At 41.5% G+C, this 24,572-nt stretch overlaps 1 long non-coding RNA gene across 3 annotated transcripts in view; it reads left to right on the top strand.

Moving 5' to 3' along the window:
• LOC141984030 (uncharacterized) overlaps window positions 1-23,486 on the top strand; it is a 52,957-nt gene extending 29,471 nt beyond the window's left edge. For 2 of the 3 annotated variants that reach the window (XR_012638619.1, XR_012638618.1), the window contains 3 exons: window positions 6,531-6,632; window positions 22,072-22,299; window positions 22,646-23,486. This is a non-coding gene — a long non-coding RNA (uncharacterized LOC141984030). Of the gene's footprint in view, window positions 1-6,530; window positions 6,633-10,851; window positions 10,955-22,071; window positions 22,300-22,645 lie in introns of those variants that run through there. The other variant, XR_012638620.1, reaches the window with a different exon arrangement.
• The last annotated feature ends 1,086 nt before the right edge of the window (window positions 23,487-24,572 follow it).

The following is a 24,572-nucleotide window of genomic DNA, read 5'->3' as shown; positions in this document are numbered from 1 at the left end:
CAAGGGATTTAGTTCAGTGAACTTTGGTACAGCATCAGGTGCCTCAAGACTTGACATTGAACATCAGACTTCAGTGTTGTCCACAAGAATGACTGATGTGCTATGGGAGTTGCCTTTATCTGGCCAAAGTGTCCAACCCAAGGGACATAATAGCAAATGTGTAGGGCCTCCAAATGGTGGAGTCCCTCAGGGATGTAAATGTGCCCATGAATGAGGAGGAGTCCATCCTTTTGTGTGAACTTGTGTTGGAAGTTTGGAGCGTCTGTGTGAAGGGGTCACTTGGTAGGGCGGAACGTATGGTCATGAACAAATCTGATAGCGATGCTCCTCTGAGAAAGTTATGTGGTTTCAGGATGCAGGAGTGACCTTCTTAAGGTCCTTTAGGATTGTTGGAATATTCCTCTTTGTGGGACAGAGGTCGACCTTGCCATTGTGGGAACCAGGGTGGTAGGTGATAGTAAAAATCAAACGTAGCGAAAAGGAGAGCTATCAGTGGGTTAGGGCTTTCACAGAGTGCATGTATGCTAGATTTTGTGATCAGTGAACACCTTCTAGATAATGACTCCAGGTGTCAAAAGTCATTTGATGGCAAGTAGCTCCTTGTCTGCAATTTCATAATTGTACTTAGCAGGAGTGAGTTTGCAGGAATAGCACACAGAGGGATGAAATTCTTGTTTGAGACCTGTTTCTAGGACAGAATCACCCCAATAGTGACTTTGGAAGCATTGGTTTCCAGGACAAATGACTGGCTTGGGTCAGTATGTATGAAGATGGGTATGGAGGTGAGTGCAGTCTTCAGATGATCAAAGGCTTCTTGGGCTTCTGATGTCCAAGTAAACTTGGTGGGTTTTCACAGCAGAGAGGAGGAGTACTTGTGGCACCTTAGAGACTAACCAATTTATTTGAGCATAAGCTTTTGTGAGCTACACCTCACTTCATCGGATGCATACTGTCTGGTGGGTCCATCACAGGGCCTAATAACATCAGCCACACTATCAGAGGCTCGTTCACCTGCACATCCACCAATGTGATATATGCCATCATGTGCCAGCAATGCCCCTCTGCCATGTACATTGGTCAAACTGGACAGTCTCTACCTAAAAGAATAAATGGACACAAATCAGATGTCAAGAATTATAACATTCATAAACCAGTCGGAGAACACTTCAATCTCTCTGGTCACGCAATCAGAGACATGAAGGTCGCTATCTTACAACAAAAAAACTTCAAATCCAGAGTCCAGCAAGAAACTGCTGAATTGGAATTCATTTGCAAATTGGATACTATTAATTTAGGCTTGAATAGAGACTGGGAGTGGCTAAGTCATTATGCAAGGTAACCTATTTCCCCTTGTTTTTTCCTACCCTCCCCCCCTCAGACTTTCTTGTTAAACCCTGGATTTGTGCTGGAAATGGCCCACCTTGATTATCATACACATTGTAAGAAGAGTGATCACTTTAGATAAGCTATTACCAGAAGGAGAGTGGGGTGGGGGGAGAGAGAACCTTTTGTAGTGGTAAACACCCATTTTTTCATGCTTTGTGTGTATAAAAGATCTTCTATACTTTCCACAGTATGCATCCGATGAAGTAAGCTGTAGCTCACGAAAGCTTAAGCTCAAATAAATTGGTTAGTCTCTAAGGTGCCACAAGTACTCCTGTTCTTTTTGCGAATACAGACTAACACGGCTGTTACTCTGAAACCTGTCACGGCAGAGAGGATACGTGGATCAGGATTCGGAAGTAGTCCTATATAAAGCATCTATAGAAATTCCCAAATTCAGTGAAGTGCTGAATTTCTGAAATGTTTCTTGGTGTTGTCCAAGAACAAACCACTTCCACCTCCTGGGAGCTCATGTAGACTCCCTCAGTGGAGAGAATGTAGCCTAAGAATTCCACAGTGGGCTGATCAGACATTTCTCCAGCATAACACAGAGACCACGTTGGCAGATTTTTTCTAGGATCTTACACACATACTGGTTGTGCATAGGCTGGTCTTCAGAGTAAATTAGAATGTCATCTAAGAAGGCGATCACATAGTGGTCCAGTATATCTCATAAGACATCATTAATTAGATGCTGAAAAGTCTTGGGCATGGTAGTAAGTCCAAAAGGCATCATCATCATGCATTTCAGTTTCTCGGTAACACTGTGACATATTATATCTTTCAAGTACTTTGTTTCTATTTACCTGGAGAAATCAACCATCACAACCAGGTAATGATGTCATCTGAATTTGCATAAATATCCAACTAGTCTCTTCCAAGGTTTCCCTTGTAGAGGTGTTTGTACACTGCACGATCCAGCATTGTCTCTTTAGTTGATTAGTACTGGGTTTCCTTTGAAAAGTCCAATATTCCCAAATAGTCCATTGAGTTCTTCCTTTCTCACTAGGCCTATCATGGCTGAAGCAGAGAAGACTATTTGGTCTGTCATCCTTTGGTCACATAACACTCTAAATGCATAGCTTTTGTCTTTGTACATTGTTTCTGAGGTGAACTGTCCCATGCAGTTCAGAATACCTCCAGGGCTAGTCAGAGCTGTGGCAGGTGATTTCAGCTCTGGGAGGGGTTGAAGGTGATTTTGAGTCTTTTCTGTGATGACTGTGTCGTCAGCTTCTGAATCTATTTTGAAGTCAGTAGTCTTGCCATGAAGTTCAATTTCGCTCTCCAGGTAAGTTCTATGTCATCACAAGTAATAGACTGCAGAAACTGTGACTGTTGATTGTCTGTATTATGAATCAAATCCCTGACTGCTTTGGTGTGGCAAACAGCTGCAAAATGTCCATATTTCATTTATTTATTACACTGTGTGCCTTTGGCTGGACATGCATCATCTCTGGGATATGACTTTTTTCCACATTTTGTGCAAGTAGGCTGGAATTTGTTGCTTTTTGTCTGGGAGTTCTGAGGCAAGGAGAAAAGGGTTTTATGATGACTTTTAACACTCAAATGTCTGCTTACTCAAGTTTCTAAGCTTGTTTCAGGGTTTTCAAGTTTGTCAAGTTGCTCTAGGTTTTGCTGTCTCACCACCTCAGACTGCTTTGCTCTTTGTATAGCTGTGGCTAGAGTTAAATCTGTCTTCCAATGTAACTGCTGAGAAAAGTTTTAATCTGTTAACCCAATAACCAGCTAGTTTCTGATATTTTCCATTCCTGTAATCATTGTTTTCAGCCAATGTATGCAGAGCTCTTATAAAACATTTAACATTTTCCCCTGGTTCTTGAATTCTCGGGTGGAAACATGCTCTTTCATACATCACATTTCGCTGAGGTATAACGTATGCATCAAACATAGCCAGAATCCTTGCATAGTCATCTTTGTGACTGTCTTCAGTAAAGTCAAAGAATTTATAGATATGCTCTGCTTGCTTACCCACAGTATACATTTAAGAAGATACCTGTATATCTCCAGTTCTGTGGAGTTTGTAATTCAAAATCTTGCAAACTACTGCTTCCAGGCTGTCCACTGTGAAGGTTTGTCAAAGCTGAAGTTATTTGGGGCATTTAGAAATGGCATGTTGATGAGATCCTGAAATCTTTGTTGCTTAGTTTCTTCTGTCTGCAACCTTTGTTGCAGTTTTCCTTCCATGCCTGTTCTTAGTTTACTTCTGACATCATGTCCCTGTACACATATGGACTGGCTACAGAACTTACTTTTATACACCAGATGTGTTCATCATAAGATCCTTTAATGCTCTGCCAGGTATGGCTGAGCTTCGTTTAAATAAGGTATTTTCCACACAGTACCATCTAGTGGCTGAACAGTATAATATAGTTTAGCATTCCATTACAATACCCTTTTCTGGAAGGCTGAGCCTAGGAGAAGACTGAAGGAATCTGAGCAAATTGTAATGCCTGGTGGCAACGGTGGGCTAGGGACAGTCTAGAGCTGTAGTCAAGTGTGCACAGGTGGTCGGGTCGAAAGGTGATCAATTAATCTCAGAGGCAGTCCACAGCAATTGATGGAGTTTTCGCAGGAGCCAGTAGCCAGAAGATCCAATCAAAGGGGCCAGGTCAGTAGGTTGGGGAGATGAGATCAGGTGAAGTGGGAAGGTAGGGTCAGGCAAGGCAGCAGGGCAATAATGTAGGATTAGGCAGAGGAGTAAAGGCAAGCTGGTCTGGGCAGCAACCAGCAGACAATGATCTGTTGCTCAGACACCTTCCTCTTCCTGGTGTCTTTATGTAGTCCAGGTACCCAATGAAAGTTCTGCCTGTCCCTCCAATCAGGGGTCTGGGGTGTGGCTGCTGTAGGCCTTTAGCACTAAGGCTGTTGGTAAGGGGCTATGATTTAGTGCATCACTATGGCCCAGCACCTAAGGTTCTGGTGGGCCAGGGTTAAATATCAGGGTCCTGACACTACCTTGACTCTCAGAGTCTAGTCTGCATTTACATGAGTGCTGGTTAGAAGAAAACCTTATTTGATTTATAAACTGAGGAATGTCATCTGAAATCACTGAGGGATGAAAAATACAGAACCTTATGCTACAATTTTTCTCTATAGAACCACACTCTCCTTCCCCCTTCTATGCCCCTTTCTCCCCCTCCTTTTTCCATTTTGCCAGTGAAAATGGGGGGAAACCAGGGAAATTAATATCATATATTTTTGTGCCAAAATTTTATTTTTGAAAACAAGTGATTTTAATAGGCAAAAAATTAGTCAAGACATTTCAATCAGTTCCACTAATTATGTGTAATTCTACAACATCATTTGGTGTTTCACATATTCTTGGAAGAGTCTGAGTTTTAAGGAACATACTGGCATAGAAACCCTTCTTTGAAAAGAAAAAAAGTACACTTCTGGGATAGCACATAAAACAAATTCTTATCCATAAACATTAATGCTCAGTATTTGATCTCGTTCTGTCAGTGCCTTACAAAGAAACCAAGCTGAAAAGCAATCCTGTATAGGATCAATAAATGTTCTTTCCTCATGTCACATTATCTCTGTTTAATGTGCTAATGTCTGCAAATCAAAGTCCAATAATTATTTGGTTACAGCCCCAGACTTCCTAAATGGTTATTTCTAATACTGAAGACCAGACTGAAGTTTATGAAAGTGACCACACATGGATAAAACCCATAATCCTTCTGGAGGTTTTGGGAATGCAGTCCAGCCACTGCAGTAGAAAATACCTGATATAGTTTTTTCCCCAAAGCATTGCTTTACCCAACAATGCTAATACTCCAAGTAATTCTTGATATTCTTCCTCTCAGTGACACATAATATTACAGGCAGTGACAACTAACATGATCCGCTACAAAAACAACAACTCTTACTACAAGAATAAAGATGTGCATTATCCAAATGATTTAAATAAACCTCCTGTCTTTTTCCAGAGTAGAAGGAGAAGGATCATGCAAGCAGCCAGCACAAAAAGCAGATTGTTGTTGGAGGGGGGAGATGCATTCTGATTCAATAAGGCATTTATTTGGGGTGATAAGATATGAATATGGACAGAGGCACCATTACTGTGTGATGGTTTTTCCAAGGAAGGTTTATAGTTGATAAAAGGTTGCTTATTCAAAACAATTAATCCGATAGAGAAGGAACCTGAGATATAGGCAATGAATATATCATGAGACACATAGGAAAACACCAGTTACAGTGGGGAATGTTTCTCATATGCCAATAGCTTTGACACGTCCAAGAAACTGGACAAGTGTAATACCGCTGTGAGCTAGGTAAGGAGAAAGAAGGATGATGCAAGATAAGTGACACCCAGGGCTGTCTCTCTTTGATAGGCTGACTGTTGAATAAGTCAGGAATAGAGCTAGTTAGAAACTGGAATTTCCATTCTGGAGGAAATCCTGACATTTAGAAATCTGTTTTTGTTCCAACTCCTTAAAAAAAAAAAAAAAAAAGCCAATGTTTCTGTTTCAATATATTCCACAAAATGAACATTTTAGAAAAGTTTGATTCAGAACCATCAAAATTTTGTTTTGATAATGTCAAAACCTCAATAAAATATAAATGAGTAATTATTATGTATAACATACATAAAATATTAAACTTTATAAACTAGTAGTAAAAATGAAATGAATCTAAACAATAAAGTCTAAACAATTCATTTTGAATTTTTCCCACTGAAAATTTTATCAGAATTGACATGTTCCTGCAAAAGTATCATTTTTGATGAAATTGCATCTACAGGTGGCAAACTGTTCCACCAACATTTTTTCTACCAGCTCTAGTTAGAAGGGAGAAAAAAAAAGAGGTCCTTTTATAATAGAGGAACTGATTGCAACTCCATAATCAAGGTAGAATTCAGTTTCAACCCATCTGTTATGTATGAAGAATACAACGTATCATCCTCAAACTTATAGGCCTTACTCCTTGAGGACAAAAATACATTTTCTTTTAATTTACAATTAATTTGTTTATGAATTAAAATTAATTTAAAACTGGGTTGTTTAAGAAATGTAGCCCTTGTGTCATTCTTTTCTTTGTCCTAAACTTAATTTGTCCTCCTTGTGTATATGCATTAGTATACAGTCTTTAGTTACCTGATCACGTGCTATTTTTTTCCACAGAACCTCTGCCTCATTTTGTGCATCCTGTGATGAATCGGGTTGTGTAGTAAAGGAGGCTGTTGTGTGTGGGATCCCTTCCTCATTTCTTGCAGGAGTTGGAAGGTGTGTACTGAATGAGGCAGGAGATTGCCAGAAGAGAGAGGATGGTCTTGTTCAGGCAGTTGAATGCTGCCCTGAATAATTTGATTCTATCCCTGCCTAGGCCAGAGTTCCTATGTAATGCTAGGCAAATAACTTAGACCAAACTTTTCAGCTGTGGTCACTAATTGAGTGTTTCTCATCTTCTAAGTTCCTGACTTGAGATGCTGGGGTTTGATTTGCAGAAGTGCACAGCTGCTACTGAAGTCAATGAGAGCTGTGCGTTGCACATATACATTGATATATAATGCTAAGAACCCTGAAAAATTACGTACTTATCTCAAATTGAGCATCCAAAATTAGTGGGCATTTTTTAATTTTAATCTCTGTGCCTCTGCTCCCTATCTGCAAAATAGGGATAATACCACCTCACAGGTAAGTTGTGAAGATAATTAATGTTTGTGAAACCCACCAACTCTCAAGTGATGAACACCATAGAAAAGCTTGTGCAGAAATTAATAATTCTGTATTCAAAGCAGGTTTGAATAGGTGTGCTACGTAAGTCCTAAGGCTACACACAGAACAATGAGGATAAAACAAAATACTGAACAGTGAAACAAGCCTTTCAGAAAAATTCACCCTGAGGTGGACACCAGGCATGAAAAATGTCAGCCCAAATGGTTAATGTTTATCAAAGGTATAGGCAACTGAAAACAGGGTCTTCTAATGGGAAGGGGCAGGCAACCTTAATTATAGGCAGTGCTATCATCCTTTCCTATAATTAAATTGTAGATATTTGATAGTATATCTCTCCTCCCATCTTTTATGTGCCATTTGTTTTTCTATGCCCTGGTCCTGCAATTAACTCCAGGTGAATAGGAATTGTGACTTTGTATGTGACCAAGAACAATGAATTCTGATCCTGATTACAGCCTTTGAGTGTTCCTGTAAAACAAATATTAAATAAGAGTAGTACTGGCAGCAGCATACTGGCTCATCTTTCAATATTTGAATCACCTGAAAGACAAACACAGCTTAGTTTTAACTTCAATCTCACCAATTTTGGGGGGACATGAGAATTTTAAAAAGAGAACCAAGAATACGGTTGTGTATTTTCAATTTCTTATTTTCCATTAATTCAATGTTAGCTTAATAAATTCTGCTTTTTACCAGATGTCTTAAAGACCAATTTGTAGTTTTTTCTTTTAAAATTTACATAATTTGTTTACAAATATATAATGCACTAAACAGCTCGGACACCATCTGCCTGCATTGTTTCTCTCTACAATTTGTGCACAATTTCTTTCCTCACCATTTTGTTGAAAAACAATCCTGCAGCCCAGAACGTGCCATTAAATATCACACTATCTTGCTAGGCTTGGTTGATGACTCTCATTGCTACCATTGAGAAAAAGGAAGGTGCCACATGCTAAGATGGATTTTTAAACGTATCACAAACCACAAGTTTCAGGAACCTGGAACTTAAATTAAAGTATAAATGAATAGGGAAAGACAACAGAAAGGCAAGAAAAAAATGGCTGTGCAGGCTTAGGGTAGTGTTTTAATGGCAAGGAACCCCCAATAAACATCCCGGTGTAACTGTTGCCATACTCCTCATCTGTCTACCCATCTCTCTGGCCTTTCCTGGTGAACTGAGCAGCACAATACAGTGGCCAGTAAAGCCAATTATATGCTGCACAGTGAAATTTACAGAAGGTCTACAACTGCCCATTTCTCCCTCTGTCCTGCACAGTAATCGAGAGAAATATTTGACTGACTAAGGACACTAAGAGAATTCTTCCTGCCAATCCTTATATTGTGTGTGCTTAGCTACCATTTTCTTTTAAAGTTCTTTTTTGTAGATAACTATTGAAATGCCTGTTGCTTAATCCTGATCTAGCTGGTAGGGCTCTGTAAAAGTAACTATTATATTGAGAATCCACTTATATTAAGGTTTGATTAAAATCCCACATCTTTTCAGTCACATTTAAAGCCAGGAGGACTATATTGTAATTGCTGCATTCTTTTTCTAATGCAGTGCAAATGTTAACATTCAAAAGTGACAAATTCAGCCTCCATTACTTCAGTGGTGGTTGTGTAGGTGTATCTAAGAACAGAATTTGGGTCCCAATATATGACTGTAACTTTACAAAGTGTCAAATGATTGAGTCTGCCATCTGAGCTGGACTTTTTATGAGAATAAACTATCTTGTGAAATGGTACTTCCTACTTTCATATGTGCTCAAAATACCTTGAACAAAATCTATCATGCACTGCCGCTTTTGAGCTCAGCCAGAACCTGTGCTGGGGTCTCTGCAAATGAAAATTAATAAGAAAAAAAGAGATATTATTAACATCAGAAAAAAAGTGTCATTTGGGTTTTATTTCAAGTTTTGAACAAACTTTCAATCCAGATTTTTTTAACCTAAATCCGTTCAGCATCCAGGGAGGCATGTGTCAAATTAAGAAGGATGAGGAAGGGTGGGCATGTAAGACACTGACTTGGTATTTACGAGCTATGGGTTCACTCTCTGGCTCTGCCACAAGCTTCCTCTATGATCTTGGGCAAATCACAATCTTAGACTGTAAGCTCTTTGATTGTCTTAGTTATATGTTTATACACAGCCTAACACAGTGGGCCTTGGACACTACTGTATATACCCGTATATACTCGTTCATAAGCCGAATTTTTTTAGTAAAAAAAGGGAAGCACCAGAGAAGGGGGGTGGCTTATGAATGGGTATAGAGAGGGGAAGAGGTGGGACACAGCCCCTCCCCCCAACAGAGGGGGCAAGGAGAGGCAGCACAGCCAGCAGAGGCAGAAGGGAAGAGGTGGGGCCAGAGTCTCTCCGCTTCTGGCCATGCTGCTCTCCCCCCAGCCTCCGAAGCAGCTGCAGCTCTGGTGCTGGCAGGCTGCAGCCGCACCGCCCACCCCTGCCCCCCTAGAGCAGGCTGTGGCCACGCCACCCGGCCTGCTGGAGTATGCTGTGGCCATGCCACCCGGCCCAGAACTCCTGGAACATGCTGCGGCCGCGCTGCCTGGTCTGGCCTGCCGGAGCAGGCTGCGGCCACACTGCTCAGCCTGCCAGAGCAGCTCCAGCCAGGCCAGAGACATCCTTCTCTGGCCCTCCCCGGAGAGTGTGGGGGTCCCGGGCTAGGGGTGGGGTCATGTGGGGGGTGGTCACGGGTTACTCCCCTGACCCCCAGCTTCTCCCCCCAAAAAAATTTCCCCACCAATTGCTGTCCCAGCTCATCAGGGTAAGCAGCTGGTGCGCCGGGACACTTTTGTTTACTTAGGTTTACCTCCGTGCCTGCGGACGCTCAAGGTAGACAAACCATCTCAGCCCGCTAGTGGCTTATCCTGGTGGCCCGGGAGCCAAAGTTTGCTGACCCCTGAATTATAGGGTTGGCTTGTGAATGGGTCATAAAAATTTTCCATTTTACTTATCCATCTTAGGGAGGTTGGCTTATAAACAAACTGGCTTATGATAGAGTATATACAGTAAATAATACATTATAATAGTTACCTGCTCTTCATTTATAAAACTGGGACAATAATGCTTCCTTTCTCCCACCCTTTGTCTGTCTTATGTATTTAGATTGTAAATTCTTTGGAGCAGGGACTGTGTGTTTGTACAATGGGGTCCCAATCTTGGTTGAGGTATCTAGGTGCTACTTAACACAAATAAATAATAATAATTTTAAAGCAAAGGAAAAATGCAAAGCATATTGTAAAGATGTAGTCATTTGAACAGAAGTTATGCAAATCATGAATAAACATTTACCAAGGTCATATAGCAGCAGGAGTTGAAATCAGCTGTCCTTACCTTTCTTTATTTTTTTGAAAAATGTTTGATGTGGGCAAATTTTCTTTCTACATAGAGATGTCATTACTCTTCTGGTCTATAAACAGACTGCCACTGCAAACACTGCACATTTGTCTAACATTCTGGAGGATAACTTTGTCTGTGGCGAAATACATCACTTTGCTCAGCAGCCTTGAATCACGCAGTACTTCACTTGATCCAAAGTCCTTTATTCTGTGGCTCTGTGAACATATCCTAAATGCATCAGCACAGAAGAAATACTTCTCTGGGTTTTCTTAAAGGGATTTTTTTTATCCTGTATAATAGTCAAGGATCTTATAGCTACACTTAGACATGGTTAATTTCCAGTGTCCTGAAAGGAAGAGTAATGACATAAGAGCAACAGCAATGCCAATGACTCACTTTTTTTCCTTCAGGATCTCTGAGCTGCAGAATGAAACATGGAGTAAAAAACAAAGCAGCCTTCCAGTAAATGGTACTTTTTTGCTTTCTGGAGTATTCACTATGGCAAGTTAGAACATCAATATGTCTTCAAAATCACCGTATGTGCTTGTCATCAAACCAAGGATTAAATGCTTCACAAAAAACACAATGTTCAGACTCCAATTCTTTGAAAAATATGATGTTTGTAGTGTTTTTGTTAGGTGCCAGCCTGACATCCCTGGAAACTGAAGTGCCGTATTTACCCAAAAGACATACAAAGCTTGGAGAGAGATGGGGCAAGCATGACTCATACTATCCCATCAAACAGGTTTCAGAGGGGTAGCCGTGTTAGTCTGTATCAGCAAAAACAATAAGGAGTCTTTGTGGCACCTTAGAGACTAACACGTTTATTTGGGCATAAGCTTTTGTGAGCTAAAACCCACTTCATCAGATGCATGGAGTGGAAAATACAGTAGGGAGGTATATAGATTACTGCACATGAAAAAATGGGAGTTGCCTTACCAAGTGGGGGTCAGTGCTAATGAGGCCAATTCAAACAGGGTGGAAGTAGCCTATTCCCAACAGTTGACAAGAAGGGGTGAATGTCAACAGAGGGAAAATTACTTTTTGTAGTGACCCAGCCGCTCCCAGTCTTTATTCTCACCTAATTTGATGGTGTCAAGTTTGCAAATTAATTCCAGTTCTGCAGTTTCTTGTTGAATTCTGTTATAGAGTGTCCAGGGAGATTGAAGTGTTCTCCTCTCCCCCTCTGCCATGTGCATTGGCCAAACTGGACAGTCTCTATGCAAAAGACTAAATGGACACAAATCCGACATCAAGAATTGTAACATTGTAACATTCAAAAACCAGTAGGAGAGCACTTCAATCTCCCTGGACACTCAATAACAAACTTAAAAGCGCCCATTCTTCAACAAAATATCTTCAAAAACAGACTTCAATGAAAAACTGAAGAACTGGAATTAATTTGCAAACTTGACACCATTAAATTAGGCCTGAATAAAGACGGGGAGTGGCCGGGTCACTACAAAAAGTAATTTTCCCACTGTTGATATTCACCCCTTCTTGTCAACTCTTGGGAACAGGCTACATCCACTCTGTTTGAATTGGCCTCGTTAGCACTGACCCACCACTTAGTAAGGCAACTCCCATCTTTTCATGTGCGATAATATATATACCTGCCTACTGTATTTTTCACTCCATGCATTTGATGACATGTGTTATAGCCCATGAAACCTTATGCCCAAATAAATTTGTTAGTCTCTAAGGTGTCACAAAGACTCCTCATTGTTTTTACCCCATTAAAGTGTCTCAGCTCTTAACTGGAAGATCCACTTCAAAGTTTGAGAGAGTTTTCCTACCCATTCATTCTTTACCTCCTGTTACTAGCAAGTCTGCCAATTAGTGTGTGTTCTGGTAGTGATTTTGTGATGTTGGACACTAAACACCTAAGAGATTGGAATAACCAAGCCATTTTACATTTAAAAAAATCACCTACACAAAAAACAACCTAGTTTGTCAAAACAGAAATCTATTTCTTTTAAATGCCTATCAGTTCTATTTCTGAACTGGACAGTCATAATACCAATCTGTCCCACTGTCTTCTCACCGTCAAAATAAGTTCTACATAAAGGCTGTGCCATCTAATATTATGAATTAATACACTATAAAAGAACCTATTGAATTGAAACCAGAATCTTAGGGCTTGTCGACACAGAGGCTTAGTGCATGGCAAGCCATGGTGTGAATCTATAGCACTCTAGCCTGCTGTGCTCTAAGTCTCTGGATCCTGCTACCATGCAGCTCTGAACTTGGCTCCTGTTTTACTTACCTGTTTATCGTGCTCCCTTTTGTTTTCCATTTTTTTCACATTGCTCTCTGAATACGTTAGAAATGCAGAGAGTTGACATTTAAAAAAATAAGTCTATAAAATTATATAAGATAATAAAATACATTTGCTAGTTTATACTGCAATCTATTTGCGTAGAAAACTTCATGAAAACCAGCTTTAATGTAATGTTTGTTTGGTCAACAACAAATGCAAAGAAAGTGAACTGGATTTTTTTTTTCTGTTTTGGTTATACAATTTCTTTATAAATGTATCTAAAAGAGGATTTTTTTAATTATATAAGTTTCTACAAATACATAACAGAAATCACACTTCAGTGCTTGATATTATCAGACAATACTTTGTATTCCTTTGTCGTGTTTGGTTCTGTACAATTGGTAACTCTAATGCTTTTTTTCTGACTTGTCTAGACTCACCATCATGGGGCTTGAAATATGCATATGTGCATCCCATGATCTAGCAAACTCATTTTAGTGCAGGATATTAGTTACTGCAAAAGTGGGACGAATGAGCAGCTGTGAGAGCACCAGCATTTGAAAATTAGAACTATGTTCACTCAGAATGCCCAACCACCTCATCACCGCACTGAGTCACTGAGCTGTGTGTGGCTGCAGCTGATGAAGTATTTCAATCTGTTTTAGGATTAACCTGTTCTCCTTATGGCACAGCACCTACAGTACACTGCCTGGAAAAGGCGATTAACTAATTTTCAATTTGTTTGTAGACAGACCCCCCATTTATAAAACAAACAGGCAAATCACTTCAAACAGAGAGAACACTCAAAGCTAAGTGGTATATTTCTTCAACCGATACTCAGTGACCTTTCAAGATGAAAGGATAATAGTCTACACAGAGAAGGAAGAAAAAAAGCTCTGTGTGCTGTTTGCAAGGTTTAGAGGTCATTTGGCTACAGAGAGAAAAAGATACAATGGAGGCTGCAGAGAACAGTGGAGAGGCAAACATGGCTGTTAGGCTAGATTTTTTCTTTTAAGCCTAACCATTCACCACTGGCGTTCATATTTAACAAGCCCCTCTGTTCCCCAAACTAAGGATGTGTTCTGTTTATTGTGTGACTGTGGCTCTACTTATGTGTCAGCTGTCTATCTGCACTCTTCTTTAGTGTGCAAGTAATTGGTCAGTCCCAAAAGCCAAATGGCATGCCTATCCCATTCAGCATTCTGGTGATCATATGACAAGGCTGAGAGAACAAGTTGGAGGGCTCATAAAACAAAGTCGGATATTATTCCCAGTGGCTGCACGCACCTCTCTTTGCAAGTACAATTAGAGCCTTTGTTTTCCTCTGAATCCTGGCAGTCCGCTTGCTTCTTCCACTGAGAAAACGCAAAGCAATTTCCCATACTTTTACCAAGGCATCCTTAGCAATACAGATTGCTCTGTCTCCAGAGCACAAAACAATGTTTAGACAAAAATAGAAAAAAAATCTATTTCCATGTTACTGTCTTTCAAGAGTTATATTCCTAATTATTGGCGCTTATTAGCAAAATTCAATTACAGTGGCAAAACCCGCTGCTTGATTACATATAATCTGCTTCCAGGAAAGATTTTCCTCCCCAACGTGCTCATTTGTTTAAAATCTTCCATGCTGCTCACCATTTAAAAAAGAAAAGAAATCAATCTTTACCAACAGTAGTGTATGAGATACCAGTTCCCTTCCCCACTCCCCCCATTCTTAGACTAGGAGAGAAACCTGGTAACTTAAGAAATGTTGACTCCCCCCATTCTTAGACTAGGAGAGAAACCTGGTAACTGTTAAGAAATGTTGACTTTTTAATGGTAACTGCTGTACATGTAAATGCTAACCTGATCATTTTAATTATTTAAAAGGCAGCGCTCAGCATTCCAATCTCCTTGAACACCAACATTAGAAACTATCCTTTTCCCCGGAACTATCTTCTCTGCATATTTGAAAAAAAAAAAAAAAAAAAGACTGAAAGAAGCAAAGTTAGTGTTATTTGTGGTGCTGGAGTTTCCCCAAGTATGTTGAGGAGGTACCACTCTCTTCATATAGCTAAGACTGTGGCTTTCTGTCCATCTGAAATTTGACATGCTATAGAGTATTTCTGAAAAGTCTTATGGTAAATTAGACAATACTTTGGGAAATTAGAGATTTGAAAAAAAGGCAAAACAAGACATTAGTTACTGGAAATTTTTCCTGCCCTTTTATTTCTTCCCTGGTTTTGGCTTGCCATGCATGAAATAACTCAGGATGGGATTTTCAGAAGGCAGCTAAGGGTGTGGAAATTCAATGGGAGTTAGATGCCTAACTCCTGTAATTTCCTTCTTTGAATATCCCAACCTTGACCTAGGAACTTCAGATTTGTTTGACTCTATGGCCTTAATGAGGACTGGTGCCTTTGATAGAGCTAGTACTAGTAGGCATCCTTCAGTCTCAAGAGACCATGGATATGTGCCCCTGAGAGGTAAAGAATTTTCTCAGTTGGTTTTATGGCAACTGTGGCTGTGACTGAGGCTGAAGAGACTCACTCAAGAGAGAGAATCCCTGCCATAGCTGCCACATTTAAGGGTGATGTTTTAACCCTTTGGGCTCCGCCTTCTGTGCGCTCCTTTCTCCTCTGCTAAACTGGACGGCTTCCTCTTGTAACTCTGGGGACCTGTGTTGAGCTCTTGTTTCCAAAGGTCCTGAGTGAGATTTTTCCAGTTGTCCACATCCATGTCCATTTCTTTGAGGTCTTGCTTCCACACAATGAAACAGAATTTTGGGCATCCTTTGGGTCCTTGTTCCAGGAGCCAATTCACCATAGAAGATGTCCTTTGGGATGTGCCCATCATTCATTCAGCACACATGCCCAAGCCAGCTGAGGAGTGTTTGTATGCTGGATATGCTGGCCTGCTTGAGCACCCCAGTATTCATCACTCTGTCCCTCCAGGAGATTCCAAAGATTTGACAAAGGCAACACATATGAAAGCTGTTGAGCCTCCTTTCCTAATGAGAATATAAGGTCCATGTCTTGCTCTGTACACCAGTGTGCTAATAACACATGCATGATACACACAGATTTTTGTGTGATAGAGCTAGCATAGACAACAATATTCAAAATAACTTTAGCTTCCAGTCAATCTTCTGTATTTGGCATCCTTGTAGGATCCAGATATTTACTAAAAATAATAGATACAAATGAATGGTATCATTGTATTAATATAATTTTTCCTAGTTTACACTGGATCTGTGGAACTGCACAGTCATATCGAATTCTTGTTAAAGCCATGTTACGCAATTTTTCTAGCTATGCACTGGAAGAGTTTGTGGGAAAGAAAGTGAAGTAATTAACAAGCATGGTACAGCATAAAATAATTTGCCACTAAAGAGTGCCATTTTTATACAGTTGCTAAGAGCAATATTTAATCAATGGGATTTGAATACAATTGTTAATGAAACAGTGTTGGATACTAGTCAATGTTATCTGAAGCTACTGTATAAACAGCAGCTAGTTCTCAAAGCGAAAGAACTATCTTTACTGTCATGAAGGCATATGCCTGTTTCTAATGCTAATCAAATAAAAATGCTGTCACAGGCAGGAAACATTAAACAAATGTAGTTGTATAAAGTTATATGCACCTGGGCACTATCTACCTGAGTGATAAATTGAAGATGTATGCAAAAGCCACTGAAATTCGGCAGCTCTGTCAAACATCCACAATCAATAAGAACTAGTCTGTTGTAATTTTGTGAGAAACACAAAGACAAATCAAGGAAATACAGTATGTTGCATCCTGTAATGACTTCCTGGCAGGGCTGAAGCCTTCTATTTTCTTCTGAGTTATATTAATACAGTGAAATCTTCACTAAGAACAAAATCTAATATGCAACACTCTTCGAATACTTTTACGTTATCCCTGAGCTTTCCAGTATCCTTTTGTTCAACCTTTAGTTAAACTCTAGTTAAATCTCTACTAGGCAGTCATTTTTTGCTGGTCTCTTGGGTAAGAGCTTACAAATGATTTCATTGCATTTGCTACAAAAGAGAGGTCCATTTATGTGAGGGGTATATAGATGCTGCCATGTTCAGTACTAAATAAATAACGAAACAGTTTGAAAATGAGTGAATGAGTAGCTAAAACCATAGCTCAATGAGAAAATGAATAGCTCAAACCATTTTGGAGAGCAGACAAAATGCTAATCTTTCCAATCTCTTTCTGCTCTTGGTGATCTATAGAACAAACCCTAATAGTTCAAGGGTGTTGTTGTGCAGAGAATGAAAACTAATTTGTGAATTTTTTGTGACTATGCCATGGTTTTGTGGGATCATATGAATGTTCACATCCTCTCTGGGTACTCCTGAAAAATGTTCACAAATCCACAAACTTTCAAAAACTTTAGCTCAAATGATTACAAGGCTGAGAATTTCCCTAGAGGTGCATGGCTGATTATTCAGTGTTCTTTAGTCTCTTGTTCAGAATGCTTCACTCATCCAATAAGAAAAATAGATATAATACCATGTGACCTTAGAGACTAGTAATACCAGGCATGCTATTTCCATGTTATATGAATCGTCAGAGCAAACAGTTTGTGAATTACCCCTTCAGCAGTATGAAATGTATTCAAAGTAAATAAAGGTCAGTTTGAACATTCACTCATTTATGTTCACAGAGTGTATGAATAGCAACTCCACTGAAAGAGAGTTCTAATAGCACCAAAGATAAAATGTGTACAACAGCCCCAGAATCACTGGTACCAGTGCTTCTGATACGTTGAAGATTAACCCTGCAATCACATCTGCATATGCAGACTCCTCCACTTATGTGGCTACAGGTGCACAAATCTTGTTCACTTTTTGGAATGCTGCATGAGAACTTTCCTCTCTGCAAACAAAACAAATAAATAATGGGGGACAAGTTTAAACAGGAAAATGTGCATAATAGTCGGGATCTGCTTAAGAACACTTTATTAGATGCTGAAAAAGCCATAATCTGGCAATTGAGAAAGAAGGCTTCACTAGTTTTTAAAAACAGCAAGCTTGCTTAAAGGGGAAGTAAAGACAGGTATAAAATTTTTAAAGAAAAATATAAGTAAATGGAAGAAAGGGGAAGTTGATTTTAATGAATATAAACCAGAAGTGTAGAAAATTGATTAGGGAAGCACAAGGACACAAGGAGACATTTATGGCCATCAGAGTTAAGGACAATAAGAGGAACAGTGTCTAACACAATGGAGGCCTCGTGAATACTACTGTAATACAAATAATGAGTTTTTAAAAGTATATTAGGAACAAAAAGAATCCTAACAATGATATTGGTCCATTACTAGCTAGGAATGTTAGAATTTTATATAATAATACAGGAAAGGCAGAAGTGCTCAATACATATTTATGTTCTATATTTCTGTATTAAATAGATTTAAAACTAGCTAAAGGACAGCACATATCTATTCAGGGGACACCATCACAGGGCCTAATAACATCAGCCACACTATCAGAGGCTCGTTCACCTGCACATCCACCAATGTGATATATGCCATCATGTGCCAGCAATGCCCCTCTGCCATGTACATTGGTCAAACTGGACAGTCTCTACGTAAAAGAATAAATGGACACAAATCAGATGTCAAGAATTATAACATTCATAAACCAGTCGGAGAACACTTCAATCTCTCTGGTCACGCAATCAGAGACATGAAGGTCGCTATCTTACAACAAAAAAAACTTCAAATCCAGAGTCCAGCGAGAAACTGCTGAATTGGAATTCATTTGCAAATTGGATACTATTAATTTAGGCTTAAATAGAGACTGGGAGTGGCTAAGTCATTATGCAAGGTAACCTATTTCCCCTTGTTTTTTCCTACCCCCCCCCAGACGTTCTGGTTAAACTTGGATTTATGCTGGAAGTGGCCCACCTTGATTGTCATGCACATTGTGGGGAGAGTGGTCAGTTTGGAGGAGCTATTGCCAGCAGGAGAGTGAGTTTGTGTGTGGGGGGGGGGGGTGAGAAAACCTGGATTTGTGCTGGAAATGGCCCACCTTGATTATCATGCACATTGTAGGGAGAGTGGTCACTTTGGATGAGCTATTACCAGCAGGAGAGTGAGTTTGTGTGTGTATGGGGGTGGGGGAGTGAGAAAACCTGTATTTGTGCTGGAAATGGCCCACCTTGATTTTCATGCAGGTTGTAAGGAGAGTGGTCACTTTGGATAGGCTATTACCAGCAGGAGAGTGAGTTTGTGTGTGTGGTTTTTGGAGGGGGGTGAGGGGGTGAGAGAACCTGGATTTCTGCAGGAAATGGCCCACCTTGATTATCATACACATTGTGAAGAGAGTGGTCACTTTGGATGGGCTATTACCAGCAAGAGAGTGAGTTTGTCTGTGGGGGGGGCGGAGGGTGAGAAAACCTGGATTTGTGCTGGAAATGGCCCAACTTGATGATCACTTTAGATAAGCTATTACCAGCAGGAGAGTGGGGTGAGAGGAGGTATTGTTTCATGGTGTCTGTGTATATAATGTCTTCTGCAATTTCCACAGTATGTATCCGATGAAGTGAGCTGTAGCTCACGAAAGCTCATGCTCAAATAAATTGGTTAGTCTCTAAGGTGCCACAAGTCCTCCTTTTCTTTTTGCGAATACAGACTAACACGGCTGTTACTCTGAAAGGTCTCAAAATGTAATTGTAAATTGGAAATGTGTGTATGTTTCAATTGGGTGTATTTCTAGTGAGGTCCAGCAAAAATCAGTGCTTGGCCATATGATATTTAACATTTCTATCAATGACATAGAATAAAACATAAAATCATCACACAAAGTTTGCAAACACAAAGATTGGGTGAATGGTAAATAACGAAGGGGAAAGTGATCTGGTTACAGTGTGATCTGGGTTGCTCGGTAAAATAGGTACAATCAAACAACATGCATTTTAATACAGTCAAATGTAAAGTTTTGCATTTAGGAACAAAGAATGTAGGCCATCCTTACAGGATGAGGGACTCTATCCTGGGAAGCAGTGATTCTGTAAAAGAGTTGGGGGTCATGGTGGATAACCAGCTGAACATAAACTGCCAGATATAATACTATGGCCAAAAGAGCTGATGTGATCCTTGGATGCATAGTGAGGGGAATATTGAGTAGGAATAGGGAAGTTATACTACCTCTGTATTTGGGATTGGTGTAACAGCTATTGGAATACTGTGTCCAGAACTGAGGACATCAGAACAAGAAGGATGTTCATAAATTGGAGAGGGTTCAGAGAAGAGCCACAAGAATGATTAACGGATTAGAAACTATGAATTATAGAGATAGATTCCAGGATGTCAATCTCTTAAATTTAGTTTAACAGAGAGAAGGTTAAGGGGTGACTTGATTACAGTCTATCAGTAACTGCATGGGGAACAAAATTTAATAATGGGCTCTTCAATCCAGCAGACAAAGGTACAAGAAGATCCAATGGCTAATAGTTGTAGCTAGACAAATAAGGCATACATTTGTAACACAAAGGTATGCAGCAGGTCAGTGAACTATCCAGCTGGCATTCTGGTCAGGCAGTGGCTCCACAGTTCTTTCCAGCCTGGCCATTCCAGAGGGGACCCGGCTGGGTCATATGTGGCAGCCTCAATCCCTCTTGAGTGTTCCTTCCACTCCTCTTAGGGTTTGGTCATAGCAGAGGTGAAGGATATGGGGATCTGAACCCAACTCCCTTTCCATTGGCTGAGGGCAACGGAGGCCATAGCCTGTCCCTTCGGAACGGCACTTGCCTATCTCTTAGGACCGACTGACCCATGTTCAACTGCTGTTCACATGGAGCCCTTCTCCACTTCGGCCTTCAAAATTCTCTTTTGAATTTTTGCTACTACCACCAAGATCTGCACCTGCGGCAGCTCCACCTGAGCCCAGGCCCCAGGCTTGAAGGTGTACTGCAGCGTCCCTCCTACTCATCGCAGTGTAGCCCCCACGGCTCTCATTGCCAGCTATGGCTGGGTATGGACCTGACACTCCAGTGCCATCCATTTTCAGGGCTAGTTGATTTGGCAGGTGAGTTGTTACATACTCCTTCATGGATTCCAACTTCCATGGCCACCATCCTGCTATCTATATCAACCAACACCTTTTCTGGGGTCTGATGAGCATCGGCATCAGGCGCCTTAACCTGGTGGTTGGTTCATCCTGCAGCACCAGTTCTGCTTATCAAAAGTGGTCCACTAGGCACTCTCATTCCATGCCTGGCTCCAGGCCAGTGAGCCAGACCCCTTACCTATTTAAAGTTTGAGAATAGGTATCAATTCAGGGCCCTTAGAAGGGTGTTAAAATGTCCGGGTCACTCATTGGTCCACCCCAAGTTATATTCCTCCCTGGGTCCCTTCCTTCCAGGTTGCGGCTCCTCCATATGGGGCATGGCCACATCCTGCAGCACCAGTTCTGCTTATCAAAAGTGGTCCACTAGGCACTCTCATTCCATGCCTGGCTCCAGGCCAGTGAGCCAGACCCCTTACCTATTTAAAGTTTGAGAATAGGTATCAATTCAGGGCCCTTAGAAGGGTGTTAAAATGTCCGGGTCACTCATTGGTCCACCCCAAGTTATATTCCTCCCTGGGTCCCTTCCTTCCAGGTTGCGGCTCCTCCATATGGGGCATGGCCACAGATTTAGGAGTATCCACAGTGTCCCATTTGTCAGTCTCTTGTGAGTTTCCAACTCCCCAAATGTGAGTGGAGGTGGGGACTGGGACTACCACTTCCAGATTAGCCTTGACAATGCTGTAGGCACTCCTTTCACAGCTCTAGGCATTAGCCTTACTTCCTGGTGCAGTCTATATCTAGTTCCCCCCATTCACTGGGCTACCAGTGCCCTTTTAAATTATCTTTCCACCAGGAGCACGCCCGGAAGCCCCAGCATGATGCGGGTCCCCGTAGCTCAGTACTAGTTTGTGTCTTGCCCTGGTTTAGTGTGGGGTCTGTAAACCCCATCACAGGATAATTAATCATTGGAACAACTTACCAACGATTATGGTGGGTTCTCCATCACTGGCAACTTTTACAATCAAGATTGGATTTTTTTTTCTCAACAAGGTGCTCTACTTCAAAGAGGAATTAATCAGGGAAGTATTATGGTCTGTGTTACACAGGAGGTCAGAGTAGATAATCACTATAGTCTCTTATGACTTTATAATCTAGGAATCTATTAAAATCCTGACCCCACTGATATCAAGGGCAAAACTGCCATTGACTTCACAGGGGCCAGGATTTTACCCATGAAGTGTAAATTTTGAATAAATGTAGCAAATTATACATTTAACATGATGTGTCAGGAGCCGGTACACTTGAGGCCATTAGAGACATCAGCTGCTCAAATAGTGCTTTCTACTAAGCTCTGTCCATTCCTGTTCCAGGAACTGCGAAGCAAGTGCCTGTTCCCCCACTGAAACCCTGTCCTCAAGCTGTGCAGCCAGACTCAGCCTTTACTCTTGCCACGGTCCCTCTGTCTTTGGTTCTGGACCTGCTTGTTGGCCCTGTCCAGAACTTCAACCATAAGTTCATCAAGGAAACGCTTCTTCTTGGAACCGTCCATGAAGGCACGTTGGACCAGGCTTCAGCTGCAGCGTGGGTGAGCTGTTCAGGTACTGCAGCAAGGAGAGGTCTAGGAAAAGGACAAGACATAGAGGGTTATTGTCTCAAATAGCTCACTGTGGGAGCACAGAAATAATCTTTGAGGGATTTCAAAGATATAAAATGTTATTTTTCCAAACTCAACTTCAGTATATTGTGAGAAAGACACTTCAGGCCACAGAAGTTCCCTAGACTCAGCTTGGTTAATAGCAGCAAAAGAAGTTCAGAGACAATGGTAAATTAAAAATTCAAAGCTTGGGTTTTTTTCTTTTATAAAAATTGGAGAAGTTGGGTTTAGGAGGCAGTGAAGGTGCAGGTGTCAGTGGCTGGGCTACAAAACCTTTTCTATCATTTCAGCACTTCAACATATTGGAAGACATAATAGTTCTTGTGGTGCCTGATTGGCAAAGGGAGACGTTATTCCAAGCTGCCAGTGGGAAACCTGCAGTGTATGCAACCAAATTATTCAAAAATATAGTGACTGAAGAGCACATCTGTGAGTGGAGTGAGCTGGTCAGCTACCAAGGTGGCACTGGAAAATATGTCCTTCCCCAAAATGTGACTACCTATCTGGAGTTCCTGCTTCAGGGAAAGTTTGCAGCTATCAGCACCCAGGATTGGGACAGAAATCTGAGGGAATCAACAGGATGATGCATTAGCTTCCATGTGACTTAGCTGCTTATGGCTTCATGCAAACACACACAACTTCAAAGCCTTCACCCTTCTACTCCCTCACTCTCACCACCTCAGAACATTTCTGGACAAAATTTCAAACCTCAATTGAATTTGGGACCAATGATTTTGTCACCCGTGGACTATATGGACTACCGTTAATTAAAATGGACTAGATATATGAATGGAATTTCCACCATTTTCACCTTCCTCCCACAATCCAAAGTCACTGTTTCCAGGTGGTTTGTTATACCGCTGAGTGGTTACAGAGCGGCATACTTGCAGGCATGGCAATTAGTCCTGGGGAAATTCTGCACCACGCAGAATTTTGCAGAAAATAGTGTTGAGCATGCAGAATTTCCTTTCCCCCCTACAGAAATGGGCTGCAGAGCTGCTGCCCACCACTAGGCGCCACCTGACCCAGCAGAGCTCAGCTCGGAAATAGAAGACAATGCCTGGGGGAGGGCAAGGGAGCTGGAGGGTTCCTGGCAGCTGCAGTTCCCAGCATGCCCTGAAAGAAGGAGGTGGTGGTGTGCAGGAAACTCTGTTCAAGCCTGGGATCCAGCATCAGGATGTTTCTCTCTGGATCCCTGGGCTCTAGGAGGGTAGGGGGTATGAGTGTCTGGGCCGGGGGGAGTGACGTGAGTGTCTGGACCAGAGGGAAGCCTCTGGGGAGTAGGGAGTATGAGTATCTGGGCTAGGGGATGGCAGCGGCTGGGCTCTGGGGGGAAGGGGTGTGAGTGGATGGGCTGTGGGGCAGGTCCACATCTGGGCTCTGCAGGCAAGGGGGCAGAGAAACAGGAACGGGTTGTTGTAGGGATTTCTTTAACTCTAGTCCTGGGGGAATTTTTCTGTGTGTCTGTATTGTTACAGACATACTTGCTGACAGGTATTTTGAAATAAATTACCAAAATAATTGAAACTAGTGTGATTATATTGTGTTATTTTGGCAAATAACATTTGCAGAATTTTAAAATATTGCACCCCAAACCCCTGCCCTGAGCCCTCTAACTCCCTGCCTTGAGCCCCCTGCTGCACCCCTCCTACACCACAACCTGCTACCTTCAGCCCCCTGCTGCACCCTACAGCCCTGTGCACCCCAAACCCCTACCCTGAGCCCCCTCCTGCACTCCCTCCTGCACCCCAACCCCCTGCTTTGAGCCCCATGCTGCACCCCTCCTACACCCCAACCCGCTGCCTTGAGCCCCCTGCTGCACCCTGCACCCCAACCCCCTGCCTTGAATCCCCTGCTGCACCCCTCGTACACCCCAACACCTTGCTCTGAGCCCTTCCTGCACACTGCACCCCATCCCACACCCCAACCCCCTACCCTAGCCCTACATTCATGGCCCTGCATGCAGTTTCCCTACCCAGATATGGCCCTTGAGCCAAAATTTTTGCCCACCCCTGATCTAGACCATTCCTGACAGGTCTTGATTGTTGTTGATTGAGCGTTGAATAGTGTTAATTGAGTTTAAGATGGAACTACTGGTGGCCGAACCCCTTAATGATGTAGGCTACATTCAAGACTTCTTCCTCAAGCCCTGTCTGGATGATTATCAATGTGTTCCCACAACAGATGCCTTCTAGGAATCTCATCATTTGCTTTAGA

Source organism: Natator depressus, chromosome 3 (genome assembly GCF_965152275.1).
Source record: "Natator depressus isolate rNatDep1 chromosome 3, rNatDep2.hap1, whole genome shotgun sequence".
Lineage (NCBI taxonomy): Eukaryota > Metazoa > Chordata > Testudines > Cheloniidae > Natator > Natator depressus.
Note: the sequence above shows the minus strand (reverse complement) of the source record. Positions and strands in the feature narration are given on the sequence as shown.